Raw genomic sequence first — 16,610 nt, 5'->3', positions numbered from 1 at the left:
ACTTAAAATTGAAATTAAAGCTTCTTGTCTTTTCTGTCCTAGGCCTGCCCTTGGTCCTGCCTGTGTAGAGCAATTCTTTGCTATCAGCTATTTGAATGTCACAACACCTGCACGGTTAAAGTTTATCAAAAGGGATGCCCCACATGTGTCAAACACAAGGCCCGCGGGCCAAATCCAGCCCGCCAGGCCTTGCAATGTGGCCCGCACCGCGCTGTCATCACTGCACTCCGCTGTCAGTTTATGACATTGTCAGTTTATGACTGTTCAGTAAACCATTCGGCCCGCGATTTAGGCTGGATTTTAGATTTTGGCCCCTTCTCTGATTGAGTTCGACACCCCTACAGAGAAACACCTCAGATCCTTTCCCTGGATTTACTTGGGATACTTGGTAACTTTGTTGAAATGGTCTTAAATGTGGTGGCTCCTAAGAATTTAGATGTTTAAATAACTGAAATTTATTTTATTTATAGGTTTCAGTTCAACACCCAATTATATATTATATTTTGTGACCAAGATTCTTATGATGTTGACAATACTGTGAGTGAAACATTATAAACAGTAAAGATACTGGTCCTGAGTCTCTTCTCTACCAGCAATAAAAATGTTAACCCTATAATTAATACATGAGTTGAAATTCTGAAACCTTGTAATTGCTCTTTCCTTTATACCAAATAGCATCATCCTAATAGCTGTGATTCCTGGTAATTGTTTATCTTCCTTGTGATTTGTGCAATCATGTGTTTCATGTAAGATTATACTCTGGACCAACAGGTGGATAAGAACTATACTTGCATCTCTTTTCATTACACTAATTAAAGTCACAGATATGTATTGTTCACCTACTATGTATAACCTCCTATGACATAGGCTGAAGGACTGGCTTTAATGTTTAGGAAGTAAAATTATCAGCTGAAAAAAATGACTGGCACTACAAGCTCAACAATCCCTGGCAGACAAGGAATAAGGACATTGAATGTTGTAAGGGAAGTGAGCTTATTAGGCTGGGAAATTCAAGGAAGATTTCCTGGAAGAGGTGAAGTTTGAGCTAGACCTTGAAAAATGACCATATATTTGGAAGAAGGCCAGAAGGTTTTCCAAGCAAAGGAAATAGAGTGTGTTCCAGTTGGGTTCTTTAGAGAAACTCATTTTAATCTGAATTTAGAAACAACCTTCTTTCTCCCTCTACAACTTTCCTCTCCCCCCCCCCCCCCAAAAAAAAAGAATTAGGCATTTATTGGCCCAGATATCAAAGAGTCTAGGGATAGCTACAGCTTCAGATATGGCTGAAGACAAATGCTCAAATACCACTGTGTTTCTCTGTGTTGATTTCATTTCAGTAGGTTTTCATTTATAGTAGGTCCTAGAAGCTCTACATTAGTATCCTGCTAAAACAGGAATTTTGGGGGATGAAAAAGACAGAGTTTAGGAAATTTTAGAAATTTTGGAAATTAAGGGGACCATGGAGGAAGCACTGAGCTGCAGAGCAGCAGAAGGTATATTTCCATAGAATAGGGAGTGCAACAGGTACATTTCCATAGAATGAGGGAGCTGGAAACAGAAAAAGGTCTATATTTTCAAAATAAAGGTAAGCAAGCCCCTCATCCAGAATGAGAAGAAGAAAGTCCAAAGGAAATAGGAAAACAATAAGGAAGGAGGGGGGAGAACCTTACATGTCCCATATGAGGTTAAACCTTTGAGCTCAAGAGTTACTATAGTAACCAGTCCAAGGGAATAGTGACCAATCAGAGGGAATATCAAGGCACCAGATCTGTAGCCTTTATAAGCCACTAGAGGTGGGATAAGGCCTAAATGGGCAGTCGGACATCCCTCTCACAATCCAGAACTGCTGGCTCCAAACTGATTGCCTGCCTTCCTGATTTCTCCTAACTGCTTTTGCCTGCCAGCCTGATCACCCCCTAACCACTCCTTGCTAGCCTGATTGATGCCTAACTGGTTCCCTGCCAGTCTGTTTGCCCTAACTACCCTTCCCTGTAGGCCTGGTTCCCCTCCCCCCCCCCCCCCAACTGCCCTTCCCTGTAGGCCCAGTCACCCCCAACCTCACTCCTCTGCTGGCCTGGTCACTCCTAACTGCCCTCCCTTGCAGGCCTGTTCCCTCCCAAGTTCCCTCTTCTGCTGGCCATCTTGTGGTGGCCATCTTGTGTCCACATGGGGGCAGGATCTTTGACCACATGGGGGCAGCCATCTTGTGTGTTTGAGTGATGGTCAATCTGCACATTACTCTTTTATTAGATAAGACAGAGGCCTGGTGCATGGGTGGGGGCCAGCTGGTTTGCCCTGAAGGATGTCCCAGATCAGGGTTGGGGTTCCCTTGGGGTGTAGGGCGGCCTGGGCGAGGGTCCTGTGGTGGTTTGCAGTCCGGCCCCACCCACTGCAACCCAAGTGGAGGTCCTAGTATCTGGGATTTATTTATCTTCTACAATTGAAACTTTGTAGCCTGGAGCAGAGCCAAGCCTCCTGCTCACTCCGTGGCAGCAGCCATTTCTGTTGGGGTTTATTTATCTTCTATAACTGAAACTTTGTAGCCTTAAGCGAAGGCCAAGGCAGAACAGGGTGTGCGGAAAGTTTGGCTTCCTTCATCTCTGGGGAAACCCAAGCCTCCATTCTGCTCTTTCTGTGGCTGCAGCCATCTGGTTGGGTTAATTTGCATACTTGCTCTTGATTGGCTGGTGGATGTGGCTTGTGGGTATAGTGGGATACATTCAATTTGCATATTACTGTTTTATTAGATAGGATAGGGAAAAAGAACTCTGTGAGACCCTTTCTCCCTCCCCATGTGGGAGTCTATTTTGTGGGACTCTCTCCCTCTCCCCAAGTGGGAGTCTGTACTTGTTCTTCAATAAATCTCTACCTTTGCTATACCACTTTCTGTCCTTGGATTCATTCTTCAGTTTTGGTGGACAAAGAATCCAGGTTCTAGTCCAAAAGTTCCGTAGATACTGGGAAAATATTTTATGTCCTGAGTTTGAGTCCTATTGGCCTAACTTGGGACAAACCTGTCTCCGACCCACCACTGAGGCCAAAGTGACAGAATACTCTTATTGGTTGATCTGGGTCATGAACCCTTGAAGTTGGATTAGGCTGGGGATGGGAATTTAGTGCTACCTTAACCTAACAGAGGAGGAGTTATATAGAAGTAATTTAAAAGAAAGAGAAGAGAAAAACATGCTAGGAGTCAGAAACCACAATGGTATAAATAAATATTTAGAAATGAGAGATAGGCCAAGGTTTATACAGACCTAGATGTCCTTAAATGTGAGCATATATGATTAACATGAAAATAATGTTTTATGTTGTCAGATATTTGTCTTTGCATCTGTTTTTTAAAATATATTTTTATTGATTTCAGAGAGGAAAGGAGATGGAAAGAGAGAGAGAGAGATAGGAATGTCAATGATGAGAGAGAATCAGTGATCAGCTGCCTCCTGTACACCCCTCACTGGGGATTGAGCCCACAATCCTGGCATATGCTCCGACCAGAAATCAAACTGTGTCCTCCTGGTTCAGAGGTCAAGGCTTAACCACTGAGTCAAGCTGGATTGGGTGCATCTGTTTTTTTAATGATCCATCAAGCCAGCCTTTTAAAATGTTTAACCTAAAAATTATGTGTAATGCCCATCTCCTCCCCCATCCTTGACTGTTATACTACTACTACTCAGGGGGGCGGGGGGAAGCGGGGTATGTTCTCTATTGCTCAGGAAACAGTATTAAGAAATCTTTTCCTGGGAATTCCCCATGCTTCAGAGAGAATAGAAGTTAAGTAGCTGATTCACTCATCATTAACAGTAGGGAGAATTTTCTGAGGTGCTAATTCATTCTGAGCCAAGAGGATCCTCCCTAATGCCTGCTGTTGCAAAATGCCTCTAAAATTTCAGGGGTGTTTACAGGCATTTGTTCTCACCAAATACTTATGTCTTGTGTCATGGTACTTTATTTATGCTCTATAGATGTTGGCATACTTTGTTTCTAAGCCCAATCAATAGCATTTAAGTAGCACTGAATACTCATTCAAATGACATATCATTTTTGGCTTTTCACTGTTAATTTCAAAGACTACTTTTTTGAGAGTTGTGAAAACTGTGGGTTGAGCTTGCAACTCAGGCATGTGCCCTGACCAGGAATCAAACCATGACCTCCTGGTTCATCGGTTAACAGTCAACCACTAAGCCATGCCAGCTGGGCTCAAGTACCTTTTTAAAGGACTCCATTGTCCTTTCCTTTGGCTGACCTGGTCCCTATCACCTTTCAAGGAAATAGAAAAGACCTCAGAGAAAGAAGAGTAGAATAAATCATTTCTCTCTTCCTGCTAATCTCAATGTTTGATAGGGGAATACTTTGGGTGTCATTCTCTATGAATCAGGAATGCTGGTGGGAAAAACACAACCAGCAGTTGTCCAGTGACACATAAAGAATGTTGGGATGGATATTCAAAGCCAGGACAAATCTTAAGGACACAGCAAGAGGCTTCTCTTCCCTTTCATTCATCAAATATTTCTTGGGTACCTTCTATGACCATGACACTCTGCATATATATTGTTAGTTAGCATTCAACACATATTTATTGAACATGAATAATAACTATATTTATTGAACAATTATTACATGCCAGAAGCTTTCATTCTCAAAACATCTGAGTGAAGCAGGTATTATTAACTGTATTGTACAACTGGGGAAATTGAGGCCCACAGATGCTTAGTAACTTGACCACGTTTATAAAGCTATCATGAGGCTGGATCTGATGCTTTTAACCACTACTTTATACAATGTCAATTCATTGTGGTAGGTGTGATTGTTTAATCTTATTTAAAAGATAATGATGCCAAGATTCAGATCTTATGAATAACTTACTTAGTAAAACACAGGATAGAGCCTGGATAAGACTGAATGAGACTGATTCCAAAAGTTAAGCTGTTTTGTGTCATGATGTTACTCCCACCTATAGATACACTATCTTTTCCTCTTAATTCTGGTCCACCTTCATTCCTGTAGTTATCCATCTGAAACCACCACTTTATCATTGTGGAATGAATGCACTGATGGCTACAAACAAAAGACTCCCATTTTTAAGACAAAGATCCTGAAAAAAATACAGACCTCATTTACTATAATCTCATCGGTTCATTCCTTATATACTTACTAGACTTGTAGTTCTAAGAACCCATGACAGGTTTAGTAGAAATTAATATCAAGGAAGATCAAAGCAACCTTAAGTTTCTTCGGTTTTATTAATAACTAGAGGCCCAGTGCATGAAAATTTATGCACTGGAGGCGGGGGGGGGGGGGGGGGTCCCTCAGCCTGGCCTGCCCCTTCTTCACAGGCCCAGAGCCCTCAGGGATGGGAGGCAACCTAGTGATCAGGGGAAGGCAAAGCCCCCATCACACCTCTGCTGCTGCCACTGCTGGCAGTGCAAGCCTCGGGTGGCCCTGGGTGTTTGGGCGGCTGACATCTGAGGCTTGCCTGTGCCTTGGGCTGACCCTGGGTGGCTGGGGGACTGAAGGGACTGGGTGCTGCCATCTTTGAGGGTGTAGCAGTCAATTAGCAAATTCCCCCCTTATTGGCTATGGGAATAGCCATATTTGAGGGCATTGAAGTCAATTAGCATATTCCCTCCTTATTGGCTGTGGGCGCCACCATCTCTGCAAACAGCATGAAGGTCAATTAGCATATTTCCTCTTTATTAGATAGGATTCCTTGTAGGTTTTGTGTTTGTTATTATTTCTGGAAACGTACTAGTACAAACACACATTTTTATGCATCTAGGACATATACCCACAGTTGATGCTTCTTTTGAAAGGCCTATCTTTCCTATGAAATCAACTCCCTTTATTCTCTTATTGTCCCCACGTCTTTAAATTATGGAGTTGGTGCCATTGTCCAGGGAAAAGTATGTCAAAATTAACTGATACAAATGATGGCTTTCGGCTGGCTTCATGTTTCATGTGTATCATGTAAAGCCTGAGACTCAAATATTATAGATTCTTAATAATGGTAGCCAGCCAAGCTAGCCTGGCTCACAGATTTAGAGTGGGATTTGAAAGAATTATGAGATGACACGGAGCACCAGCCTCACCACTTAGAAATTGACATTCTAATGTCACTCCAGTGAAGACAGAAACAAACACAAAGGAACATAAACACAATCAAGTAATAAATATTCTGGGTAGATCCTTATTCACCCAGAGGAGCAAACATTTGTTTGGTGAGACACTGCTCCCAGTTTCTGAGAATATGGAAACATCATATTCCTGTAAATGGCATAACCCAGGCAGCATGTTTATTTCATGTCTCCAGGCTTCAGTATCCTCACTTATTAAAAGAAGGTTTTCAAAAAAAACAAAACAAAAAACAAAACCCATATGTGATTGTCCACATTAGAGGAATTTTAAGGAATATATCCAGGTCCAAAGAGAAATTGCCTTTTTCTCTTGTTGCAACTTTTTAAAAAAATGTGTGTAAATTCTAAGTACAGAATAACAAAATCTGGGCAGGTTATTTTACAGTGTACCAAAAGCTTTCTTGACTTTTAATTCAGTTATACAAGAATTAATTTTACACATAATGTGTTCCTTTTGCACCCCTGTTTAATTTCCCCCATGTTTTATTAGAAATGTGAGTATAAAAAGCAGATGAGTTTACCCATTTTTCCAACAGCAGATATGAAGTTCATAGAAGAGATATTTTATTATTTTATTTTAGATGGATATTTCCAAAGGAGTACCTACTTTCTTTGTTAATTAGAATCTAGATATTGACTTTTTAAAAAGATTTTTTATTGATTTTTTTTTTTTCTAGAGAGAGGGAAAGGAAGAGGGAGAGAGAAACATTGATGTAAGAGCAGAACATTAATGCGATCACCTGCATGCCCTCTATTGGGAATCAAACCATCAACCTTTTGGCATATGGGATGATGTCCAACCAACTGAGCCACACCAGCTAGGGTTAGTTATTGGTTTTATTAGAAACACAATAAAGTTGTCAATTCAAAGCAAAATAAATTAAAATATTTTCTTGTTGGAGTATGTTAACAAGTTGAAACAAAAAGAGAAAGGAAGAAAATCTATCATTAATGAGGACAATAATATACCATCCACTGTTTACAAATAATATACTGCTGAGCCTGTTGAATTATTTTTCATGATATAGGTTAGGTTGTGCTGACCCCTCCAACATTGGGGAGCACACGAGACTAGGTTGGAAAGTTTGTAAGGAGAACATTAGAGAGACTATTTCTTCTGATATGTGTTATTCTTACAGGTAGGGCTGGCTGGATCACTGGTAAAATTTGGGAAAACTCCAATTGGAGGCCTTGGCTAAAAAGTAATTTCAAAACAATGGCAGCATAGCATAAAACCAAACATGGGGACCTTCTGTGCAGGGGGTCTATGCGACTGCCAGTGATGATCAGTGAAGCTGGTCCCACTGGCAAGGGTTGATTTTACCTATATTTGTGTCTTTTTTTTAAAATTGATTTTTTTACAGAGAGGAAAGGAGAGGGGTAGAGAGTTAGAAACATCAGTGAGAGAGACCAATCTATCAGCTGCCTCCTGCACACTCCCTATTGGGTATGTGCCTGCAACTAAGGTTCATGCCCTTGACTGGAATCAAACCTGGGACCGTTATAGGATTGTTCCTATATAAATGCTTACATGTTGGTAATATAGTGAACTGAGTGACCATTGTTAATGTGGTGTACCTTTAGCTATAATATTTCCCTAAGATAACTGGTCATTATTAATCCAGGAAAACTATTCCTAAACTAGTACATTTATTACAAAGATAACTTCTGGATTTTCTGCTGCTGGTTTTTATTTGGGTTGAAGTTGAATTAAAAAAAAAATATCCCCGATATTTTGGAGAAATAATTGTTTGGAGGGGAAAAAAACACATTTTATATATTTTAAAATCATTTGATTATTTTTAAAATTAAGGGAGCCGAAACCGGTTTGGCTCAGTGGTAGAGCGTCGGTCTGCGGACTGAAAGGTCCCAGGTTCGATTCCGGTCAAGGGCATGTACCTGAGTTGCGGGCACATCCCCAGTAGGGGGTGTGCAAGAGGCAGCTGGTCGATGTTTCTCTCTCATCGACGTTTCTATCTCTCTATATCTCTCCCTTCCTCTCTGTGAAAAATCAATAAAATATATATTTTAAAATTAAGGGAAAGGTGATTTTTTTATTAGAACCTTATATTTAAATGAAAAAAGTTATAGACAGACATAGATTTGTCCATTAAAATTTTAGATGACTGATTCTACCTAGTTGAAAAAAAAGTTTTTGGTTATGCATTCTTCAGTGGAAACGAAGAACTGAATCCTGGATCTGAATTTGACCATTGGCAGTTTTCTATAAAATAGAACAAAATAAAGGGACTAAAAAGCCTCATCTAGTGAATTTAAAAATTAAATGTACCTAAGGAATTAGCAAAAGGAAAACTCAGCTTTAGTTTTCCTTTTCAACCCACCTATTTTTTAAAAATATATTTTTATTGACTTCAGAAAGGAAGAGAGAGGGAGAGATAGAAACATAAATGATGAGAGATAATCATTGATTGGCTGTCTCCTGCACACCTGCAACCCAGGCATTTGCCCTTGACTGGGACCCTTCAGTCCACAGGCCAATGCTCTATTCACTGAGCAAAGCCAGTTAGGGCAGTCAGCCCACCTCTAATGACATTCTTATGTCTAGTTGTAATTATTGATGCAAAATCTAAACAGATATACTTATGTTCTTCAAATGGAAACATTTTTAAGCTAGCTGAGAATAAGTGGGAAAAAATGACAAAATTAAATATGAGTTTTGTTATTGAGAGTGACTAGAGATACTACTTGTACCTATAATAAGGCTATCAGTGAATCAACCAAATGAGTTTTTGCTAACAAATTGACTGGATGTTTTATGATCATAAAGAGACAGTATTAATTCAGCAAAAAGACTTTTTTTGTTTGTTTTCCAACTAAATGTTTTATTATCATCAAGGTCATTTTGAATTTAAAGAAGAAGAAATACATTATTATAAGATGTGATTCAGTTTCAAATAAAAAAATCTTAACAGTCACTATAAACAGTTATTTGGCAGTTCATGATCTTGTGAAATATTTCATATTCAGGTCACAAATAAAAATAAAAATAATAAGGAAATGTGATTGGTTAAGATTTTGCTGGCTACGAGAATTCTAAGAATACTGTTTTATACTCTCACATAAGGTAGAGGTGATAGATTAGAAATATGAAAAGTCAGAAAGTTATTTTGAACCCTGAAACTTCTCAAAGAAAAAGAAAGTGACTTCAGAAAACTTTTTTCCCCTAGAAAATTTGGCATTGTTGTGATAATGAAGAAACTATAGATAGAGAATGATAGAAAATTGACTTCAATGCTGGCCTTTCTATTAAGGGTGAAAATCAAAGAGGCTGAAGTGGCTGTTTCTCCTGTTGAAATCTTACTGACTCATTATACTGAGGAGAGAATTCTTAGCAAAGATCTTGCAGAATGAATGAATCAATGGCATGAATGGAATGTATATATAAATATCTCTAGAATCACTAAGACTTTTCAAAGGATTTTTAAGGGAACACTTTAGCACACTAAGGTGGTGAAAGAGGTGGTTCTGAAATAAAACTAGTTAACAAAACTAAATCTTCCACTGATACATAATAAAATTATAAATCTGAATTCACTTCAAAGAAGGTAATGGAATGGGGTTGGGTCAGTGCGGTCCAAAGGCAAAAAAAATAAATAAAATAAAATAAAATAAAATAAAAATAAATAATAATAATCAAATAAAATAAAATAAAGGATTGTGTTGCTGAAGACATACAGGCTTATGTTCCATTTTCTAACTGGTTTTCATTTTCTGGTCCAATTTCCTGTTCAGTGGAGTGTGTACCTTGCTATAACCATGGAATGTGATCCAGGGAGAGTCTGAACATTTAATCCTCCTGAACGAGTGAGTCAGACATGGCATCCACAGTAATCTACAAAGAACCCAAACCTGGAAACTACCACCATTGAAATATGACCTACTTAGATATCTTACCTGGCAATGCAGAAGAACCAAGTCAATAAATGTGAATAGTCTACAAATATTGTAAGATTCTCCGTCGTACTTTTTATCTACAGTTCTAAATATTAATGCTTTTATGAACATTCTAAAATAAACTTGATCATTTAAATATTACCTCTACTATATAAATAGAAACATTGCGATAATATAAATATTGGTTTCATTTCAGCAACTGTAATTTCCATGTTACCATATAAGTAAGCCTGTTTCCTGAGCCACTCATTGAGGTGTGTATGGCCCCAGACTCTACTGGCGTTTGCTCAGTTCCCTATGATTACACAAGTAACAATGGCCACTTTAAGTTACTGCCTTAAAAAAATGCCCACTGATATATCTTTGCAAATCAAAAGTATAGGAAAGCTGTCAAGGGAAAGGGTAAGAGTTCAAGACCTACTCTGGAATCACGCAATGGTGAAAATGCTACGTCTTAAAAGAAGGCCCAAAGTCAGGAGAATGGAAGCTAGATTAATTAATGCTCAGGCTTCTACAATGCATGACCAGCCTGAAATTGGCATAGTGTGGAACCTGCTTTTCTAAATTTAATTTTTCCATCACCATTTATTCCCTCTATGCCCTCTTCAACCTCTACCCACCCCCTCACAATCACCACACTATTGTCCAGGTCCGTGAGTTTCTCTCTCTCTTTTTTTCTTTTCTGCACAATCCCTCTCCCTTAACACCAGAGCTATCAGCCTCATCTCTTTCTATGAGTCTGTCTCTTATTTTTTTATTTTTATTGTTGAGAGTATTTCAGATATCCTCCATTTTTCCCCTCTGTGTCCACCTCTACCCATTTCCCACCCCAGGCCTTCACCTGCCCATTGTTTGTAACCATGGGCGATGCATATATGCTTGTAAGTTTGTTTTTTTCCCCAAATATATTATATTTTATTGATTTTTTACAGAGAGGAAGAGAGAGGAATAGAGAGTTAGAAACACTGATGAGAGAGAATCATAGATCAGCTGCCTCTTACACCACCCCCCCCCCCGCCCCCCGCACTGGGGATGTGCCTGCAACCATGCCCCTGACCAGAATCGAACCCAAGACCCTTCAGTCCACAGGCCAACACTCTATCCACTGAGCCAAACCGGTTTCAGCTATGCTTGTAAGTTCTTTAATTAATCTCTGCTTCTATCTTTTTTTGATACAATAAAAACTACCACTCATTCCTTTATTTAACAATATTTTTGGGCAATGTGCTAGGCACTATGCTTTAGGAGTTGGGAAACAGTCTTCAGTAAAACGCACTGAGTTTATAATTGAGGAGAAAAATAAGACACTAACAAATATTTGCATAGTTAATTAAATACAATTATAAATTGATGTATAAAAGAAAAGCAAATGGTGCAAGTGTGTATGTTTTGTGCTGACTGGATGGCATTGGCTCCTACACCAAAAGGTTTTAGGTTTAATTCTGGGTCAGGCACATATGTGGGGACAACTGATCTCTCTCTCTCTCTCTCTCTCTCTCTCTCTCAAACTCATAAGTGCTCCCTTTTGGATGATAAATATGTGATCACAGTTCACTTTAATCTATAATAATAAAAGTGTAATATGCTAATTAGACCAGAAAACCTTCCGGAAAAAGCCTAAGGGAAGCCCGGATCCCAGGTACCAGAGGGAAGCTGGTGCTGGCAGCTGGTGGAAGGAAGGCCTACTCTTGCATGAGTTTCATGCATCATGTCTCTAGTACTTTAAAAAAAGGAGACCTGACTTAGTCTGAGAGCCATAAAATACTTTTTTTAGAAAATGACTTTTAGCTGAGATATAAGGATATAAGAGGTGCCCAGAAAAGGAGGCAGAGTTGCAAAATGAAGGGAGGGCAGAGGAAGCTACATATGCAAAGACCTAAGGGGTAAAGAACTTGTGAATAGGGATGGTGAGGTGGTGACTGTCATGCTGGCCTTATCAGTAATTTTATAGGTTTAAGACCTAGAGCAACAGTAATCCATTGAATCATAACGATATAATAATTATCACTAAAATGTAGTGTTTAAGATGTACCAGTATCTGTTAAACACTACATTTTAGTTAACTTAGTTGCACAGGGACGGTTTGAAGCATGTGGTGTTATATCCTTTTTCAGATTAGGAGACTGATGCACAAAATGTCAAAGCAACTTGCAGATAGTCACATATCAAAACAGCGATGGAAGCAGGCTCACAATCAGGCTGGTTGCTCCAGAGTCCTTACTCTATTAATCAGGGGAGGGACTATCTTAGATTTGAATGTTATTTTTATAAGCATTTAGTTGAATCTAAAAATCTTCAAAGTTCTGAGTTTATTCTAAAGTGAATAAGTAACAGCGAAATGTTGAACTTGCTGTAACTGTCTCTTCCTCAGGTTAAACTTCATATTCTCACAATAGTAAAGTATAATTCTAACTGTGTTAAATAAAAAATAAAAATGGGGTATGGATGTATGTATAAATGGGAAGAAAACAGAATTGAATGGAAAAAAATTTTTAAGTGATTACCTCACTTTTGTTAAAGTGAGGCATTAGTAGAGCCAGGCATTTCACTATTCCTTCTGAACTATTATTTTTTTTTCATGAGTGGATATTTCTTAACAATAAAAATTGAAAAGTAATTATCAACAATCCCAATATTTCTGCTTGCTAAGGAACATACGGTGTTGTGAGAGGTAAAAAGACCAATTTGTAAATAAATAAATAAATAAATAATACTCACTGATATTAACCTTCACCTATTCTGAGAACAGATAGTCATGAGAAAAGACTTCAAACAAACCACATAGGATGTTTGTTTGAACAAGAAATTGGGGATGTTGGTATTACCAAGGTACTGTCCGTTCTGACTGTGAATGTAGTCATGCTCTTTCCTGGTAAGGACAGTAACCCTTTGAAGCGAATCTAATGCTATCACAGCCAACAGACAATGCAACTCAGCATCAAGATGGTCTGCAGGTGGTATAAGCCAACGTTAAGCAAAGTTCAAGTAAAATTGCTTTGGGATTGGACTGAGTTTTAGTCCAATTCTATACAGCTTTTAATTTTCAAGACATTGTTTCCAGGGATTCATTCAATAAATCAATTCCATTGAGTCAGGGATTCAATCAATACATCAATCAAGGATGTATAAGTGGTCCTGCAAATACCTTTTATTAATAATATGGGATGACGTATGAATACTAGTACATTTACTGAACCATACTGGAGACTTTCAGATTATACTGCTTTTCAAGAAAAGAAAGTTGTTCTTTTATCTAAATGGAGTTTTCAGATATCTCCCAGATAACTGAGCAAACAAATTGAAATTTCCTTTTGCTTTATATATAATCTTGGGACTATATTTGTGCCCTTTTCATATTTGTTTACATCTGTAATATTTATTTGAATGTTGTTTTTTATAGAGTAGAACTTATAGTTATAAATGCAGCATGCTGTGACAATAAAGGCATCTTGATTTTTCTTAGTTATGATGATGAGACTGTAACACTTGAAATCTATAATAGAAACCTATTATTTCCTGGGAAAGTTGACAGCTTTGGAGAACTCTTGAGTTGCAGGGGTCCTCAGGTCTCAGGCTGCACTGATCCTTGTATTTAAAATGTATTGTCTTGTGTATGAAATAATTACTTTCCTGTATTATTCTGCAAAGGACAAGTATCAGGATATGGAATATTCCACTTAATTTTAAATCACATGTAGTTAATAGTTTATCTGTTTGTTTTTTTTTGACTCCTTGCATTGGGTGGGTGATACTACACATTTATATAGAGATTGAGATCTGGGAACACATCCTTCTTCCTTTTGTAAGTTTGAATGTTAAAGAGAACCTTCTTCCTTTTTGCATCCATAGCACATTGTTCCTAATGCTGTCACAACACTTACTTCTTTTTCGTTATGTTTTGTTTCTGTCTCCCATTGTAAATCTTCAGGGTTAAAGTTCAGTAATATTATGATTATGGTGATGTTTCAAACACTGAAGAATAGTATCTAACATCTAGTAGGTTATCCATACATATATGGATTGAATGAAGGAAGGAAGAAATTAAAAAGTGCATGAGTAGCTATAAATATACACATGGTTTAGGCTAAATCCTTTTATTAAAATAAATATTTATTAAAATAGTTGATTTTCTGAATAGGGAAGGATAAAGAGTACATTATTACACACCTTATTCTGCATCTTCAAGTGGAGAAAATCTGATAAAAAATGGTGATTCTGGTGAGTCTGGTTAATAAGGAGCAAACGTGATTATATCAGTTGTTGGTAAAAAAGATAACATGAAACAATTTAAAAGAATAACTAACAGTTATTTCTACTTTGGGAGCCACTGCAAAAGAAGGGAGCAAAAGAAAAATATATTAGCTTTAGCCTTAAGCATTAAGGTAAGAGTTAAAGGCCACTTATTCAAACAATGTGTGGCCTGTCTTATCCTACAGTGAAAAAAGAACAACTACACCCATTCTTTAATACCTAGGATAGAGATATCAACAGCAAAATTATGGAGACACAAAACAACTGAACTAAAACTCCTATTTTCAGTCAGCAGCGTGAACATTTTCCTCAACCCGGCTCCAATCTTTGTTACCACTAGATATTCACAATGGTCCAGAGCACCCACAGGTGGTACAGTCACAACTACAACAGTCCTTGGAACACCCTACCGCTGTGCCTGAGTCTCAATTATAAAACGGTTCAGTCCCATGCCTGGCAACCCTTAATTACCAGGAAGTGAAAAGGGATGGAATGAAAAAATTTTTTATAAGAACTTATCAAATGTCTGGCTATTTGAGGATTTCTAAAGATCCTAGCATTCTTGAGGTAAGAGAGAAAATAGAATGGTTTACATATAACTTCCAGTGGAATAAAATAAGAATTAGACAATTTATTCATAAACATATTAATATTTATTTAGGAGTTCATAATTAGACAATTTATTCATAAACATATTAATATTTATTTATTCAAATAATCTTAGACTTGAATCAGTGCCAATTTAGTATAACAAAGTTTTATTCTATATTCAAGACATTGACCAAAGCTGTATAGAAAGGACATGTCTCCATGAATTTAGCAGACTGACATTCCTCACCCCACTAAACAACCAATTAAATGTATTTAATCTTTTCCTCAACAGAAAATTCAACTCAGAGAAAGTGGTCCATCTGAGAGTCTCACTTTAGAACTTTTGCCTTTAGAAGTAGAAGTAAATATCATTTTCTTCACATTTACACAGCTAAAATGATATGTAATTAGTATCTCCATGGCCTACACAACAGAGTCTAATTAATTTGAAGAAGAAAAAATCAGGGACTGGGGTTGAGGGGAAGGCTATCCTTTGAAACATTGACAAAATGTTTATAATCCTGTGTTATTAAAGTTTTTGTTTATACAATTGAATGCTTTAAAAAGATAGCAATCATTTCCTAATGACAACCTGTACATGTGTGTATGTGCTTGCATTACACACACATGCATGCATCACACACACATATGAACAGAGCTACAGTGGCTGGTATATTATCTCCATTTTTCTTACCATCTCAACTCTGACCCAATGAGTGTGCTAGGCAGAATAATTGCCACCCGAACATATTCACATTCTAATCAACAGAGCCTGTGAATATGTTCTTTTACACAGCAAAAGAGACTTTGCAAAGATGATTAACATTTAGGACCTTGAGATGTAGACATTTTTTTTACTGATTATCTAGGTGGGCCCAATGTAGTAATAGGAGTCCTTAAGAGCAGAGAATCTTTTCTGGCTGTGGTCAGAGAGAGATACGACAAAGAAAGAAGGGTCAGATGCTAGAAGAGAGGCCCATCATTGCTGAGTTTAAAGGTAGAGGAACGAAGCCATAAGCCAAGGAATTTGAGAATCTTCTAAAAGCTAGAAATGGTCCTCTCTTGACTACCACGAGAAAATGAAAATCTCAGTTATACAGTCACAAGTAACTCAATTCTGCTGACAACATGAATGAGCAAGAAAACATCCCTAGAGTCTCCAGAAATGAATGCAACTTTTTGACACCTTGATTTATCCCAGTGAACCCACTAAGGTTGAGGTAATTTATTACAGCATAAATAGAAACCTAACATACTACAAAATATGTAAATAAGAAACTGTGCCTCAGAAACAATAAAGATAATTCTGTATAACTGCCTCTTCTACCTCAGCCTTCTCCTATATTCATAGATAAGAAGTTGGGTGGCCAGTTGTTCAAAGTGCATTTATCACTAGAGTGCTGAAAACACTTCCTCACTGTAGGGAGTGCATCAAGCCTAATGGGAGATGACAGACCAGAAGTGGCCTCTGTAACTTCCAAAGCATCTGGGCTATGTAAGGCTTTCAGAAGAAGAACAAACATGTTTTTTGTTGTTGTTTTTTTTAACATCTTTTTTTAATTTTATTGATTTTTTTACAGAGAGGAAGGGAGAGAGACAGAGTTAGAAACATTGGTGAGAGAGTAACATTGATCAGCTCCTCCTGAACACCCCCTACTGGGGATGTGCCCACAACCAAGGTACATGCCCTTGACTGGAATCGAACCTGGGCCCCTTCAG

Source organism: Pipistrellus hanaki (genome assembly GCF_964339955.1).
Source record: "Pipistrellus hanaki genome assembly, chromosome: 1".
NCBI classification, from domain to species: domain Eukaryota; kingdom Metazoa; phylum Chordata; class Mammalia; order Chiroptera; family Vespertilionidae; genus Pipistrellus; species Pipistrellus hanaki.
Note: the sequence above shows the minus strand (reverse complement) of the source record.